Genomic DNA, 14,929 nt, shown 5'->3' with positions numbered 1-14,929 from the left:
CTTGTGAGACTTATTGATGACCATGAGAACAGTATGAGGGAAACCGCCCCCATGATTCAATTATCTCCCACTGGGTCCCTCCCACAACACATGGGAATTATGGGAACTACAATTCAAGATGAGATTTGGATGAGGACACAGCCAAACCATATTAGTAAGTTATTTTAAAATATCAGAGGTCCTATTTTAGATAGTGGCAGCTTTTAGGGAAAGACCTGGGCTTTTCTCTTTTATAAGATTTAGAAAACTCAGTCACTCCCAACTACTAAGACCTAGTGGCTTTCAGTCTTCTGTCCCAGTGGCTACCAAAGCAGCAAAAGATCTGCTACCTCCATTTCCATTTTGTGTCGTACAGTCCCACGCATACACAGTTATGCACCATATAACAACATTCCAGTCAACACTCAACCACATACATAACAATGGCCCCATAAGATTATAATACTGTATTTTTACTGTACTTGTTTAATGTTTAGCTACACAAACACCATTGTGTTACAATGGTCACAGTATTCAGTACAGTTACATGCTGTACAGATTTGTAACCTAAGAGAATTAGGCTATACCAGCTAGGATGTGTGGTCTCACTCTGTGATGTTTATACAGCAACAAAATCATATAACAACACATTTCTCAGAACATATTCCCATCACGAAGTAATGCATGACTATATTAATTTTCTCTGTCATGTGTATGTGATAAATCTTTTATCTTTAACTATACTGTTAAAAACTGTCTCTTTTCAAAGGAATTTCAGAAAATTGCAGGATGCAAGAGGTTTTTTTGTCTACAAAATGGAGCTAATGATGCTTCCTACTGCATAATATGTTGTGAAAATTAAATGAGATTATATATGTAAACTTCTAAGCATAGTAAATATGTTGACTCTTTCTAAAATCATTTTTATTATATTTTCTGATCAGAGATCATTATTTCTCTCTCCCTAATTCTATTTAGGGCACCTGGAAGAGAAGGTGTCTGGATTTTTTTCCAATGGGTACATATTACTTTTATGTTTAACAATTTAATATGCAAGAATAATAACTTTCTGTGTTTTAAAAAAGGAAACAGCTCATTATAAAGTAAGCAATGAAGAAGAGTAATAAGAATTTTTAGTAATAACCCCAAATGATTAGTATAGATGAATATTTGACATCTTTCTAAGTAGATATATAGATTACAATGCTTTCAGTTTCAAAAATATATGTAAAATCCAAATAGAATTGCTTTAGCACATGGAAATGTGTTGATTTTTGTAATCGACATCCAGAGACAGAGTGATCTTCAGGGTTGGCCTCATCCAGCTTCTAGTCATTGTGTATGGGGCAAAAGTCTTCAATTGCAAAATGTCTGTAGCAGCTCCATGTTTTGCACCTTTAAACCGACAAGTCCAGAGGGAGAGAGGGAGTTTCCTATGGTGAGCTTCTCTTAAAAGCTTGGAAGCTCCTTCTTCAGAAGTCTCCACCAAGCCTTCCTTCATGTTTCACTAACCTGAGCTGGGTCACAAGCCCATTCCAGATTCTACTGCAGGAATATGCCACACCCTGGTTGGTTTCGACCTGAGTTCCCTGGGATAAGGGATTATCTTCCGCCCAATCATTTCACCCTGGCCCAGGAGCTGGGTTCACAGTCCCCTGAAGTACTTAGGTTGCCTTGCAGAGAGACGGAAATCTGAATGAAAATTCAGTTACTATTTAGAAAGGTGAGGAGAGGAAAGGGAAATGTATACTGCATTAGTCCATTCTCACCCTGCTGTGAAGAAATACCCAAGGCTGGGTAATTTATAAAGAAAAGAAGTTTAATTAACTCACAGTTCTGCATGGCTGGGGAGGCCTCAGGAAACTTACAATCATGGCGGAAGGCACCTCTTCACAGGGCGGCAGGAGAGAGAATGAGTGTCAAGTGAAGGGCAAAGCCCCTTATAAAACCATCAGATATTTTGAGAACTCTCTCACTATCATGAGAATAGCATGGGGGAAATCACCCCCGTGATTCAAGTATCTCTACCTGATCCCTCCCTTGACATATGGAGATTTTAAAATTCAAGGAGAGATTTGGGTGGGGATGCAGAACCAAGCCATGTCATATGCTAAAGAGAGATTGAAAGAGAAACAGACATAGATAGGTGCATAGATTTGTGCAAAAATATTTTTACACAAATATGAGCATATTATGCACACTGTTCAAAAAACTAATGGATTTAATGTTACTTGAATTGAACATTAGAAAAGTAAAACTAACATAAAACAGAAAAATTGCTGCCCTTTCGTTAAATATCCTTTACCACAGAAGATACTATTTGCTCAAAATTCCTTCTTGGGGAAATAAGGTTAAGAAAATATACTATGAAAAATGTTAAAAGGTTGGAGTCATTTTTTTTTTAGCAACATGTTTCAGTTTTAGACAATATCGAATGACTCACACATCGGAAAGATGAGTAAATCTTTAGACTTGTACTTCCTCCCATCTCCCCCATCCCTCACTTCCCAATTTTGGCTCTAATATTATTTTTACATTATCATTGTTTATAATATTCACATTCTGTTGTGGAAACATTAATCTCATAATTGTTTAATACCATCAGTTCCATGTTCAAATGAATTATGTGTTCCTAATAAGTCTTTTTTATCCCAGACTATATATTTCCAAATATTTTATTTCTATTTATCTCTAAATTGACTGTTTCATCACTGAACAATTCCTCTCAAGGAGGACTCATGAGTGTGTGTTCCCTGAGTGCTGTTGTGGGCCAGAATATTTATCTGTGACTTTTCTACTTAAACTCATTCTGGATGGGTGAAATATTTTTGAGTCACACTTTCCCTTGGAAATCCTAGGTGGTGCTTTATTATATCTTGGCATGCAATATTGATTATTAGTGTCAAAGGCAACCCTAACTGGCTTCCTTTACTTTTTATGTCCTAAGCCAAAATACTTTTTTAAAAAAGTCCTTGAAGTTTGATAAATTAATGGGGATATGTCTCAGTGCTGATCATTTAGTATTTGTTTTTCTTGGGTCATGGTGTGCTCTTTCAATCTGCAGATTCGTTTCTGCATTTGTCAGAGCAATTTTTTTTGTTTTATAGCTTTGAATATTTTGTCTGTCCTATTTGGAGATTCTTTACAAACAGGCTTAACAACTAGGCTCAAATTGCTTTGTGCTTTTCACATGCAATCATTATCTTTATCTTAAGCATTTTTTCTGTCTGTAAGCTTATTTTGAGCTGTGTCTATTTAGTTTTTTTTTTTTTTTGATGATTTTTTTTGATGATTTATCCATTCTATAATAATGTCATTTTGAATGAAAACACTTGGACACAGTGGGGGAACATCACACACCTGGGCCTGTCAGGGGTAGGGGCTGGGGAGGGATAGCATTAGGAGAAACACCTAATGTAAATGATGAGTTGATGGGTGCAGCAAACCAACATGGCACATGTATACCTATGTATCAAACCTGCACGTTGTGCACATGTACCCTAGAATTAAAGTTTAATTAAAAAAAATAAAAATAATATTGTTTTGGTCTTTAATTTGTTTCTATAGGACAGTAGAAAATCACTTTTCCAGGTCATTCTCTTGTTTCATTTCCTCTTTGGGACCCACCATGTTGAATTCATATTCTTATTAACCTGTTCTATAACCTAAAGCATTTAGGGAAAACAATATGCTCTGCTAATTTTTTTTTTCTGATTTATAGCTTTTGATTCGATTTTTCAATATTTTCGTAATTCAAGGCTTCCAAAGTGAGCACAGAGTTAGAAACTACTTTTCTAAAATCTCTTTCCTTTCTTTGTCTTCCCCTTTTTGAAGTCTATGACATTAGGCTGCTCCCATTTCCTTGTGTTCTTGCTGTTGCTGTTTTTTTGTGTCTTTTTTTTTTGTTGTTGTTATTGTTGATTTTTATTATTTTTATTCATATTTTAGATGTTGGGGGAGGAGAGTCTCTATTTTGCCTCTATTCTGCCATCCTTCTTCAGAAGTCTATATTGTTTATATTTATTTTCATTTGTTTAAGCCAGGAAAAAGTGACCTCCATTTTTTAAAAAAAGAATCAATGAGATCATGTATGTAAGGTTAATTAAAACCTTTAAAATACTATGCAAACATTATTTTTAAAAGATAAAATCATAGAATTTTTAAGATTGGACTAAACCTAGGGACTTGTGTTTTAACTCCATACTCAACTCAGAAATTCACTGCAACATTCCTAATGGTGGCTTCTGCTGCTCTCTGTGATGGGGAACTTGCTCCTTGGCAGAGCATATCATTTAGTAAATGCGCAGCTCTTGCAGTTCGTAATTATCTATTGTAAGGCCAAATGTGCTTTCTGGAACTTTCTGGAACTTTAGCCATAATTTCTAGTTCAGCCCGACTTAGTAGGTGATACAATGATCACATTCAAAGTTGTCACGATGTAGAGAACTGGCATCCTGAAGAGAAAAAATAAAAACTAAAATATTCAGTGTGTTTGTATAGGAACCATACAGATTACAATAATTTGTGTGAACTGTTTTCTATTTGTACCCAAAGACATGTGCAGAAAAAAAAAAAAATGTTTTTAACAGTGAAAACGTCTGATTAACTTTGTAGCAAGTTTTTCTCTGAATTTAACTGAGTGTCACAAAATCCTTACTCAAAGCTCATAGATAGCTGCTCCTGGAAATGTTGGCAACTGTTCAAAAAATTAAATGGAGTGTTGCTAATATCTGGTCATGATCACCTTTCTCTGCCACTCAAGCTGCTGAATAAGCACTTGTTGAGGGAGAAACACATTTCCCAGTGTTCAAACCACTTCTCAGGAGGAAGTAGCCAAAGGACCACTTCCTAGTCTGCACACTCCGGCTTGGGGGACCACACAATCCAGTTAGAAATAGTGTTTGCACAAATAACTGCTCCTGTAGCCAAACGTTTTAAAAATACTTTAAACAAACCTTTTCAAGAATTCTAATTCTAGCCTGTACCAGAAATGTATTAAAATTCTGCAGACCTTTTTGCATTTTGTATCAGCTCAAGTTTCCCTTGAAAATGTTTAGGAACTTCTGATAATCTTTTGCTCTCCTTTTGAGAGTGAATTTTCTGGCATCAGAAGTTTCAAAGGCAATTGCATGGCACTTCAATACTGACCACTTAGGAATTAGGTAAGAGGCAGTTAATGGAAGCATAAGGGGATCATGGAGATTCAAGGACCCCTGACTCTCTCCTATTCCCACCTTCACCTCCATTGAAGGCCAATATGCTTTGCACATTCTTCTCACAGCCTCCATAATAAACAGTGACATTTCTGTGCTTGTGGAAGCCCGTAATACCCTTTGGTGGGGTTTATTTTTACATCAACACACACAAACTTTAAGTCATCCTCATCGAATTCTATAATTCAAAAAGCCTTTCCTTCCTTCCTTCCTTCCTTCCTTCCTTCCTTCCTTCTTTCCTTCCTCCCTTCCTTTTTTTTGACAGGGACTGGCTCTGTCATCCAGGCTGGAGAGCAGTGTCGCAATCACAGCTCACTGAAGTCTCAACCTACCAGGCTCAGGTGATCCTACCACCTCAGCCTCCCGAGTAGCTGGGATTACAGATACACGCCACAACATTAGGCTCTTTTGTTAATTTTGTAGAGACAGAGTCTCTCTATGTTGCCACGGCTGATCTTGAACTCCTGGGCTTAAGCGATCCTCCCTCCTTGGCCTCCCAAAGTGCTGGGATTACAGGTGTGAGTGACTGCGCCCAGCCCAAAGAGTCTTTGTTAGAATCTTAATTTTTATTTTTCCTCCTGAGGACTGGGTCAGTATTCTCTTTAGTTACCTCAGCCTTTTCCTCATCCTCCTTCCCTTTTTCACTTCTGGGAAGGGGCGAGTTTATCCTGATGGGCTTTTGTGCCCCCACCCCAACCTTGTGTCTAGCCCAGTTCCTTTCCCTGAAACAAACGAAGGCGGAGATTTATCAGAGCACAACGCAGGCCCGGCCCTTTGCAGACATTACCTCGTCTACTCTTTTCCATGAGTCCCTGAGATAGGTTCCATCATCACCCTGATTTCACATACTGGGAAAAGAAGAGTTAAGTGGCTAGCCCAAGGATACCCAACTAGGAAGCAGAAGAAACCAAATTTAAATCTAGATAGTCTGATTCTAGAGCACGTACTCTTAAGCCCCACACAATGCTGCAGGAGCCATTACACCGTGTGCATATGATTGTACTGGGTACCTTCACACAAACCACATTATCAGCAGGCTTTGCTGTGCTTTCCTGGAAACTCACCCAAATGGTCATCTCCAACACACATCCTGTGAGCACCTCTCAAGGTGCTACTCTAGGTGATAAAAGTGGCAGAGGAAGCTCTCTGTGGGTGGCACATGGTGCTGGCATAGTCTTACATGGGGTCTCACAGGCCTAATGGAATTTCCATTTGGGGCAATGTGGTGGATTGCATTACATGAAACCCTCCTGCTATGAAACACCTGGAAAAGCAGTATAAACTAGAACCGGCATCCCTTTAAATGTCCCAACTGAGCTCAAAAGAAAGAAAAGAAAATCCCAGGGGCCAAAAATGAAGTGGAAACTAAAACCAGAGAATAACCTGCAAACTGAAGCTGGGGCCACCTGGGGGTATTTGATGATCTCACAAACCAAGAAGTTTGGGATTTGATGGTTAGTCTGGGGCAGAAGGAAAAATTGATATCCCATGTAAAGTTGCTACCCTTAGTGAAAGAGGAAAAGCGGGGAAAGGCCTCCTTCCCCTAAAAGACCAAAGGAAATGACAGAGAAGCTTGCATTCCTTGGAGGGAGCTCTGACTGGGGAAAAGTTTTGAAACTCCAGGCCTGCCTTCACAAGCTTTGGGGTTCAAAGTTATACTCCCTCTGTGGTACAGGAGACCCCTGGGTGTTAAATTAGTGTAGAAACAGTTTTTAGACGTTCCTAAAATTCCTGTCAAAAGCAGCAACAGAGAGATGCCCTCCAACTTGGAGATCCGGGATTCCCATGTTTAAATGCCATGTAAGATGAAATCACAATCCAAGATTTTTTAAAACCCCAAACACATGAGCTAATGCCAGCAGACCTATCAATAGAAGATATAAACCCTCCCCAAACTCAGCTTTGGCTAGGGAGTATAAAATAAGAATGTTTAAGGTGATTAAGGTAAGAAAGAAATAATGAGAGACAAAGAAGCCATAGCAAAGACTAAACATATTGTACTAAATAGAACTTTGAAAATAAACAATATAGCAATTAAGATTTAAAATCCAAGGGCAGCTGGAGAGAGACTCAGTAAAACCATTAATCCAGTTCTGTCTGGTGCCTGAGACATATAGAAATGAGAAAAATTCCAGAAGGCAGCACGGAGAAACAATAAGAAGCTCCCAGGAAAGCAATCTTGGGTCTTCTACCAGAAAAAAAAAATGGACAAGAAGAGTTCTTTGTGCGCTGGAGCTGCGATGTCAGTAAACATTTTCTAGAAAGGGCCAGATAATAATAATTTTCAGCTTGGTATCCATACATCTCTGTCTCTGTCACATAGTCTTCTTTGCATTTTTTATAACCCTTTAAAAATGTAAATATTTTCCTTAGCTTCCACGCTGTACACAAACAGGCTTTGGGTGGGATTTGGCCTGAGGGCATGGGCATTTTCTACTGCATGAGGATAATCTGCCTGAGAAGGAAATCATTCAAAGGAGGTCCTGCCAAGAGGAGGAAGAAGAGAACACAGATTCCCAATGACGTGGTTTGAGTGCCTGGACTCACCAAATACGAAAACCTAACCCAGGAATTTTTAGGTTTGTGAACCAATAAATGTTCTTTTTTCAAAAGTCAGTATGCCCTAGTTTTATGTTACGTATAAACAAAAGAACAACTGGCAAATGTAGCAATGTGCTTGAATCTCTAAATCCTTTCTGTGTGATAGTCTGCCTGCTTTAATATCATCTAAATTGCAATTGCTATTGTTCAGGAATTACTAAAACAGTTAAACCCAGATTAATGCAATATTTTTTACAATCAGTTGTTCTCTGAAGTGGAAAAATAGAAGAAAGAAAAACAATATTTTGTGTGTGTCAGGCATTGCACTGACTGTCTTAGATGTTGTCCCACTGAACAGACACAACTCCTTTGTGAAATATGCATTAACTCTCTTTTATAGGTAAGAAAACTTGATTGTGAGAAGTAAAGTAACTGGTCTAAGGCCATACTTGGAGTTGAGTCATTGTGGCAGAGATCTTATGGCTTAGAAAGCCAAAATTATCTGCTATCTCACCCTTTACAGAAAAAGTTTGCTGACCCTGCTCTGGACAGAAGGAGATATTACTATTATCTTAACTGCTGGCTGAGATTGTTCTCAAGAGGGAAACTGTGCTTGGGAAAATACTTTGCTAAGTGTTTGGGTTGGAGATCTGTGAAAATGCCAGTATCTGGAGCAGCTCTAGCAGGAAGGAAAAGATGTACCATTTTACATGAGAAAATAAGAGGAATATTGGGTATTGGCTCCTCTCAAAAAAAAAAGGGCGGGGAGGTGTGAGGAGGAGGAAGGAGGGAGGGGCACGCAAGGAGACTGGCAGAAAAGAATTGGAGAGAAAGAGGCTGGAAAGTTTTCAGGAAGTAGGAATGTAATATTAGGGCAACAGGATTGCAGAAAAATCTAGTACCAGGTTTTAAGCTATTTGATTTGTGGTATATCATGCTTCCTGGGATCCCCTGGTCTTTGGTAAAATGGCTTGTTTGTGTAGTTGGTTTTGGGATGAAGGGAGAGTCAAAGAGAAGTTATGTGGGGGCCCAACGTCAGAGCTGAATGGAAAGAAGTAGCTCTAAGACACAGAGAACAAATTTTGACAAAGTTAGGACATGAGAATAGAATTAACCATAAGACCATAAACCATAAGAACTTCCCCCAGAATTTGGAGACCCCTTGCAAAGTGCTTTAGGTTTCCCTAATCAATGTAATTTCAATCTGAATCAATCTTTCGTAGGGTTTAAGGACCAGCAGACCTTAGGTAATAGCAGAGTCAGAAACTTACTCGACAGGGATTGAACAAGGCGTTCTCCCTGTGTCTGGGAGCTCATACCCTGTGGGAAAACAGACCTCAGAACAAATGTGTAATAATTGCTCTGACAGAAGATGAACAATTAAAGCACAAAGGACAAAATGGTCGACTCTGCCTAGGGTGTCAGGGAGGACTTCTCGTAGGAAGTGATGTTTGAGCCAGGCTTTGAAGGATGAGAAGGAGGTAATCACTCAGACAGGAGAAGGGAGAATCTTCCCACCAGAGGGAAGAGGAGGTGCACGAAGGTGAAGCCAGAAAGAGGGTGTCAGGAAACAGAAGGCTCCCTGCAAGACGAGAATGAGAAAGGCAGAGGAGGGAACGTCGAGAAGTGGGTCAGGCTCCTAAGGTTGCATACTTTCTTTTTTCCTCCATAAAGCATATTTACACGAGGAAGGCAATCAGTGAAATTTGCTTTCAGATTGGTTATCACATCTATTATTTAATAAGAATTGGGGTTTGATGGGATGGCCCTTTTTCTTTCCTTTGCTCTTTGGAGCATTTACTCTTTGGTGGTCTTACAGCTGCTCTTCTTACTGTGAACACGTCTTGACTGAACATCATGATATACACTAAGGAGTCAGGGAGGTTTAACTGATTGTACTGCCAAGGGAAGAAACAGCATGTGTTAAGAAAAACACAGCCTTGAGCTTAAATGCTGTTTCTGCCACTTCTTAGCGAAGCACAATTTATTTAAACATTCTGAGCCTTGGTTTCCCTCTCAACAAGAAAGATAGAGACCAGGTGCAGTGGTTCACATGTTTAATCCCAGTGCTTTAGGAGGCCGAGATGGAAGGATCACTTCAGCCCAGGAGTTCAAGACCAGCCTGAGCAACATAAGGAAGCCCCAGCGCTACAAAAAAATTTAAAATTAGCCAGGAGTGGTCATGCATGCCTGTGGTCCCATCTACTTGGGAGGCTGAGGTGGGAGGATCACTTAAGCCTCAGAGGTTGAGGCTTCAGTGAGCTGTGATCATGCCACTGCACTCCATCCTGGGTGATGGAGTGAGACCCTGTCTCAGAAAGAAAAAAGAAATAAAAAAGGGCCGGGCGCGGTGGCTCAAGCCTGTAATCCCAGCACTTTGGGAGGCCGAGACGGGCGGATCACGAGGTCAGGAGATCGAGACCATCCTGGCTAACACGGTGAAACCCCGTCTCTACCAAAAAATACAAAAAACTAGCTGGGCGAGGTGGCGGGCGCCTGTAGTCCCAGCTACTCGGGAGGCTGAGGCAGGAGAATGGCGTGAACCCGGGAGGTGGAGCTTGCAGTGAGCTGAGATCCGGCCACTGCACTCCAGCCTGGGCGACAGATCGAGACTCCGTCTCAAAAAAAAAAAAAAAAAAGAAATAAAAAAGGTAGATAATAGTATCTATGTGGCAGAACTGTGGTGAGGAGTAAATGACATGAGAGCCCAGTGGCTGTCACCTAATAGGTGTTCAGTAAATATGAGCTCCCTATTTTCCAGTTAGATGAGATTCTTTTTGTACCTGACTTTTTTATGATTGTTTCGAGTTGCGATGTTCAATATGATTGATAGCCACTAGCCATGTGCTGCTATTGAGCACTTGAAATGTGCCTCATCTGAATTAGGATGTGCCATATGTGTAAAATATATACCAGGTTTCAAAGACATAGGATGAACTGAAGAATGTTAAGTATCCCATTAATAAACTTTAATATTAATTGCCCATTGACATGGTCATATTTTGGATATATTGGGTTAAATAAAATATGTTCTTAAAATAATCTTACTTGTTTCTTTTTCATTTTTTAATATGGCTACTAGAAAATTTAAAATTAATTTGTGGGTTGCATTATATTGCTATTGGACAATTGCTGGTTATATAGGAAAGATGGAATGAAATTCCAAGGCCTCTCTGAAGCCCAGGTGACGAATAAAATATTTCAATTTTTTCAACTTTGTTATAAGACCTAGTTGCCAAAAATTCAATGGAATTTTGAAAATAGGATGAGACACTTAGTCACTGGAAATTAGGTTAAATTGACTTTGATGGGGAAAAAATGCAGTTGTCAAAATTTACTTTCATTGCATTTTCACCACCAACTGAATAGCTTGTCCTCTAATGTTACACATAAGTGTGAAGGTTAAGAGCTGTCTTTCTAACTCACCTCTGCTGGCCAGAATCCTGAAGCCACATGCTACACTGCTTTGTCTCTCCTGGACTGCACAGTGAAATTGTTTTCTTTTTATGTATGACAGAGTCTTCACTTCTTGAACTCCTCATCCTTCTCAGAAACCACACAGAGATGTCCCTGGACTGCAAAGAAGTTTCTTTGAAATACTTTAAACCAGTAGGAGACCTCAAATTTGACATTAAATATACATATGTGCATGTGCACACACACACGCACATGCACACACGCAGAAACCCAGCACAGGGTGAGGTGGTGCAGGGGGCAGTACAGGGTATGGTCTCCCCTAAAAAATTCCAGTGAACTCACTAGCATTGAGATACACAAAAAAGCTGAAGCATTTCTTCACACACCATGGTTTCTTTTCCTTGACATCATCTGTAAGCCAGTTTGCTGGGGAAGGAGGTGGGTGACTGGGACTCCCAGTAAGCACTTGTGCAAATGGAGGCAGAGAGGCAAAACAGAGTGCAGCCAATGTTCATTACAACACCACATCATTGGCACAGTTTCTGCTTCCTTCTCTTCCAATCCCCAACTCTCTCACCTGGGTTCCAACCCTAGCACTCCTCACAAATGGATGCCTCTCCCTAAGTACACCATGAGCTCCAGGCTGCTAAATCCAATAAATATTTTTTAGCCACATCACAGGAATGACCCTTAACATCTGCCTCCCCTAATCCAGCATTGACCACAGCTATGGTGTACTATAGCCATGGGCATTGTCCCCTTTCCTCTCCTCCTTACCCACACCCTGCAGCAGGCTTCCTCCTGCCTGGCCTAGCAGCCTTCGGAAATGGCTCATTCAGAGGCTCTCAAGGCATACATAATGCCACATCATAGATATTGTTCAGTTCTCATCTTTACTAACCTCTCAGCAATACACCACTCCTCCCATCTTGAAACACTCTCTTCTTTGACTGTCCAATGCCATTTGATATGGTTTGGCTGTGTCCCCACTCAAATCTCATCTTGAATTGTAACTCCCACAATTCCAACATGTCATGGGAGAAACTTGGTGGGAGGTGATTGAATCATGTGGGCGGGTTTTTCCTGGGCTGTTCTCATGATAGTGAATGAGTCTCACAAGAGCGGATGGTTTTTAAAACGGGAGTTTTTCTGCACAAACTCTCCTCTCTTGTCTGCTGCTGTGTGAGACACCTTCTGCCATGATAGTGAGGTCTCCCCAGCCACGTGGAACTGTAAGTCCAATAAACCTCTTTCTTTTGTAAATTGCCCAGTCTCGGGGTATGTCTTTATCAGCAGCGTGAGAATGGGCTAAGACACCATCTTTATGTGGTTTCTCCTAGGGCTTTGCACCTTCCCTTTCTATCTCCTTTGCAGGCTCAATTTCTACTTCCTGACTGTGAAATGTTAGATTTCCAAGACTTGGTCACAAGCTCCTTCTCTTCATCTGTTCTAATACTTTCTCCCTCAACACTCAGGAATTATTATTACCAGGGTTATCAATAAATATCCAGGGCTTCGATATCTGATAATTCTGGTAGCTTTCAGATTTATGTCCTCAGTACAGAATGTTATTCTGAGTTCTAAACCTACACATCTAATCTTTTACTTGATATCTCAACTTGCATTTCTCAAAGACCTTCAAAGTAAACTCAAACAAACCTAAACTCTGAAGCCTGGTTCTCCTTAAGTGTTTTATCATTCAGGGGATGATAGTTCATCTCTTGCATAAACCAGCAATTAAAGAGTTCCTTTGAAATCTCCCTTTCCTCCACCTTTACCACCTCATTCATTATATCATCAAGTCCCAATGAACTCATGTGCCAATAATCTCTCAGATCCAGGGAGTTCTTTTCATCCTTCCTGCCAAACCCCAGGCCAAAAGTACCATCATTTCTTGCTTGGACTGCCTCAGTAGCCCCTGTCTTCTTTTTCTCTCACTTCCCTCCAAACATAGCTACCAGAGTCAGGTTGGATTTTACTTTCCAGACCTGTCGAGTCTTCCCTAACCTAGTTCTCTTCTAAAATGTGAAAGACGTAGGCCATCAGGGATGTGGCTTGGAACGTCCATGCTTTGCTAAAAGCACTAAGACTTTGTAAGAGTTCATAGAAGGAGAATGTTACTTCCAGCATACAGTAGGTCAGGGCAGACTTCACTGAGGAGGGTTGTTGAACTCTGGATGGTTTGTACCTGCCATGTGAATGTTAAGAGGGTCATTTTAGGCCAGGTGTGGTCCTCGTGCCTATAATTCCAGTGCTGTGGGAAGACAAGGTGGGAAGATTGCTTGAGGCCAGGAGCCTGAGACCACACAGGGCAGCAAAGCAAGACCCCTGTCTCTACAAAAAAAATTTAAAAATAGCAGGTATGGTGGCACATGCCTGTAGTCCCAGCAACTTGGGAGGGTTAGTGTGGAGAGCTACTGCACTCCAGCCTGGGGTGATAGAGCAAAACCCTGTATCTTAAAAACAAAACAAAACAAAACAAAACACCCCATCATTTTAGGGAGTGAGAACAACAGGAACAAAGGCAGGGAGGTAACAAAAGAGAGGTATTGGTTCACGGATTCATTTAACAATTAATTATGGAGCATTTGTTATGAGTGAGACAGTGTCACAGGTGCTGGGAATATATTGATTAAAAAAACAGACATGAGCCTCATAGAACTTACAGTTGAGAGGTGTTGTGTGGGGAGTGTGTTGGGTCCCAGAGAACATGAAGGGAATCGTGGGACGTTTTGCTGGAGAAGTAAGTGAAGACCATTAAATTAGGAACGTTTTCAAAATTTTAGTATATTTGTGCCTGCCGCAATGCGAGCCACAAATATAGGAGTTTTCGCAAATTTTATATAAAGTCAAGACTCAGAAAGTCAATGCCTTGAGGGGACAGGTGGAAAATGTAAATTAGGGGAGTGGCCTGGGTGTGAGGTAAGAGGAAGAGTGGGGATTTGGGCAAACTAGAAATCTCAAGCCCTATCCAAGGAGTGAGTGATTATTCAGCCTCAGCTAATTATCGCCATTCTGAAATGTGGATCCAGAACTTCTGCTATTGAAAGAAAGAAATGCAAGCATGCAAGCTTTTAGAGCGACTTTCGGTTTGTTAAATTTCGATAATTAGTTTGATTCTTTTTTTTTTTTCCAAAATGCCGTGAAAGTATCAAACTATGACTTTGGGTTGGATTCAGCTTTCCAGACAGCAGTTTATGAGCTCTGCTTGATACAAATGGGAGCCGTTGAAGGCTCCTTGTCTTAGTCCATCTGGCTGCTATAACAAAATACCTTATACTGAGTGGCTTATAAATAACATAAACTTATTGCTCAAAGTTCTGGAGGCTGAGGAGTCCAAGATCAAGGTGCTAGCAGATTTAGTGTCTGGTCAGGGCCTGTTCCTTATAGAGAGTGCCTTCTATGTGTCCTCATGTGGCAGAAGGGGCAAACAAGCTCCCTCAGTCTTATTTCATAAGGCAATAATCCCATTCATGAGGGCTCTAACTTCACGACTTAATGATTTCCCCAAAAGCCCCACCTCATAATACTATCTCATTGGGGATTAGGTGTCAATGTATAAATTTTTCAGGGACACACATGTTCAAACCACAGCACATTATGTGGAAAATGTGTTGAAGATGAAAACTCTTTAGGCAGAAAGCCCATTGGAAGTGGCCTAGGAGACAAAGAATGAGAGTCTGGTTTAGATATTAGGCAAGAAGAAAGGAGATGGGCCTCTTCCAACAAACATTTTCCTTTTCTTTTTTCTTTCTTTCTTTTTTTTTTTTTTTTTTTTT

The 14,929-nt window shown here is 40.4% G+C and overlaps 1 long non-coding RNA gene across 1 annotated transcript in view; it reads right to left on the bottom strand.

Annotated features, from left to right (window-relative positions):
• Positions 1-3,253: 3,253 nt before the first annotated feature.
• Positions 3,254-14,929, bottom strand: part of LOC108542980 (uncharacterized) — a 40,249-nt gene continuing 28,573 nt past the window's right edge. Inside the window, exon 3 of the long non-coding RNA XR_001889414.1 lies at positions 3,254-4,433. This is a non-coding gene — a long non-coding RNA (uncharacterized LOC108542980). The remainder of the gene's footprint in view (positions 4,434-14,929) is intronic.

Source organism: Rhinopithecus bieti, unplaced genomic scaffold (genome assembly GCF_001698545.2).
Source record: "Rhinopithecus bieti isolate Rb0 unplaced genomic scaffold, ASM169854v2 scaffold_23964, whole genome shotgun sequence".
NCBI classification, from domain to species: domain Eukaryota; kingdom Metazoa; phylum Chordata; class Mammalia; order Primates; family Cercopithecidae; genus Rhinopithecus; species Rhinopithecus bieti.
Note: the sequence above shows the minus strand (reverse complement) of the source record. Positions and strands in the feature narration are given on the sequence as shown.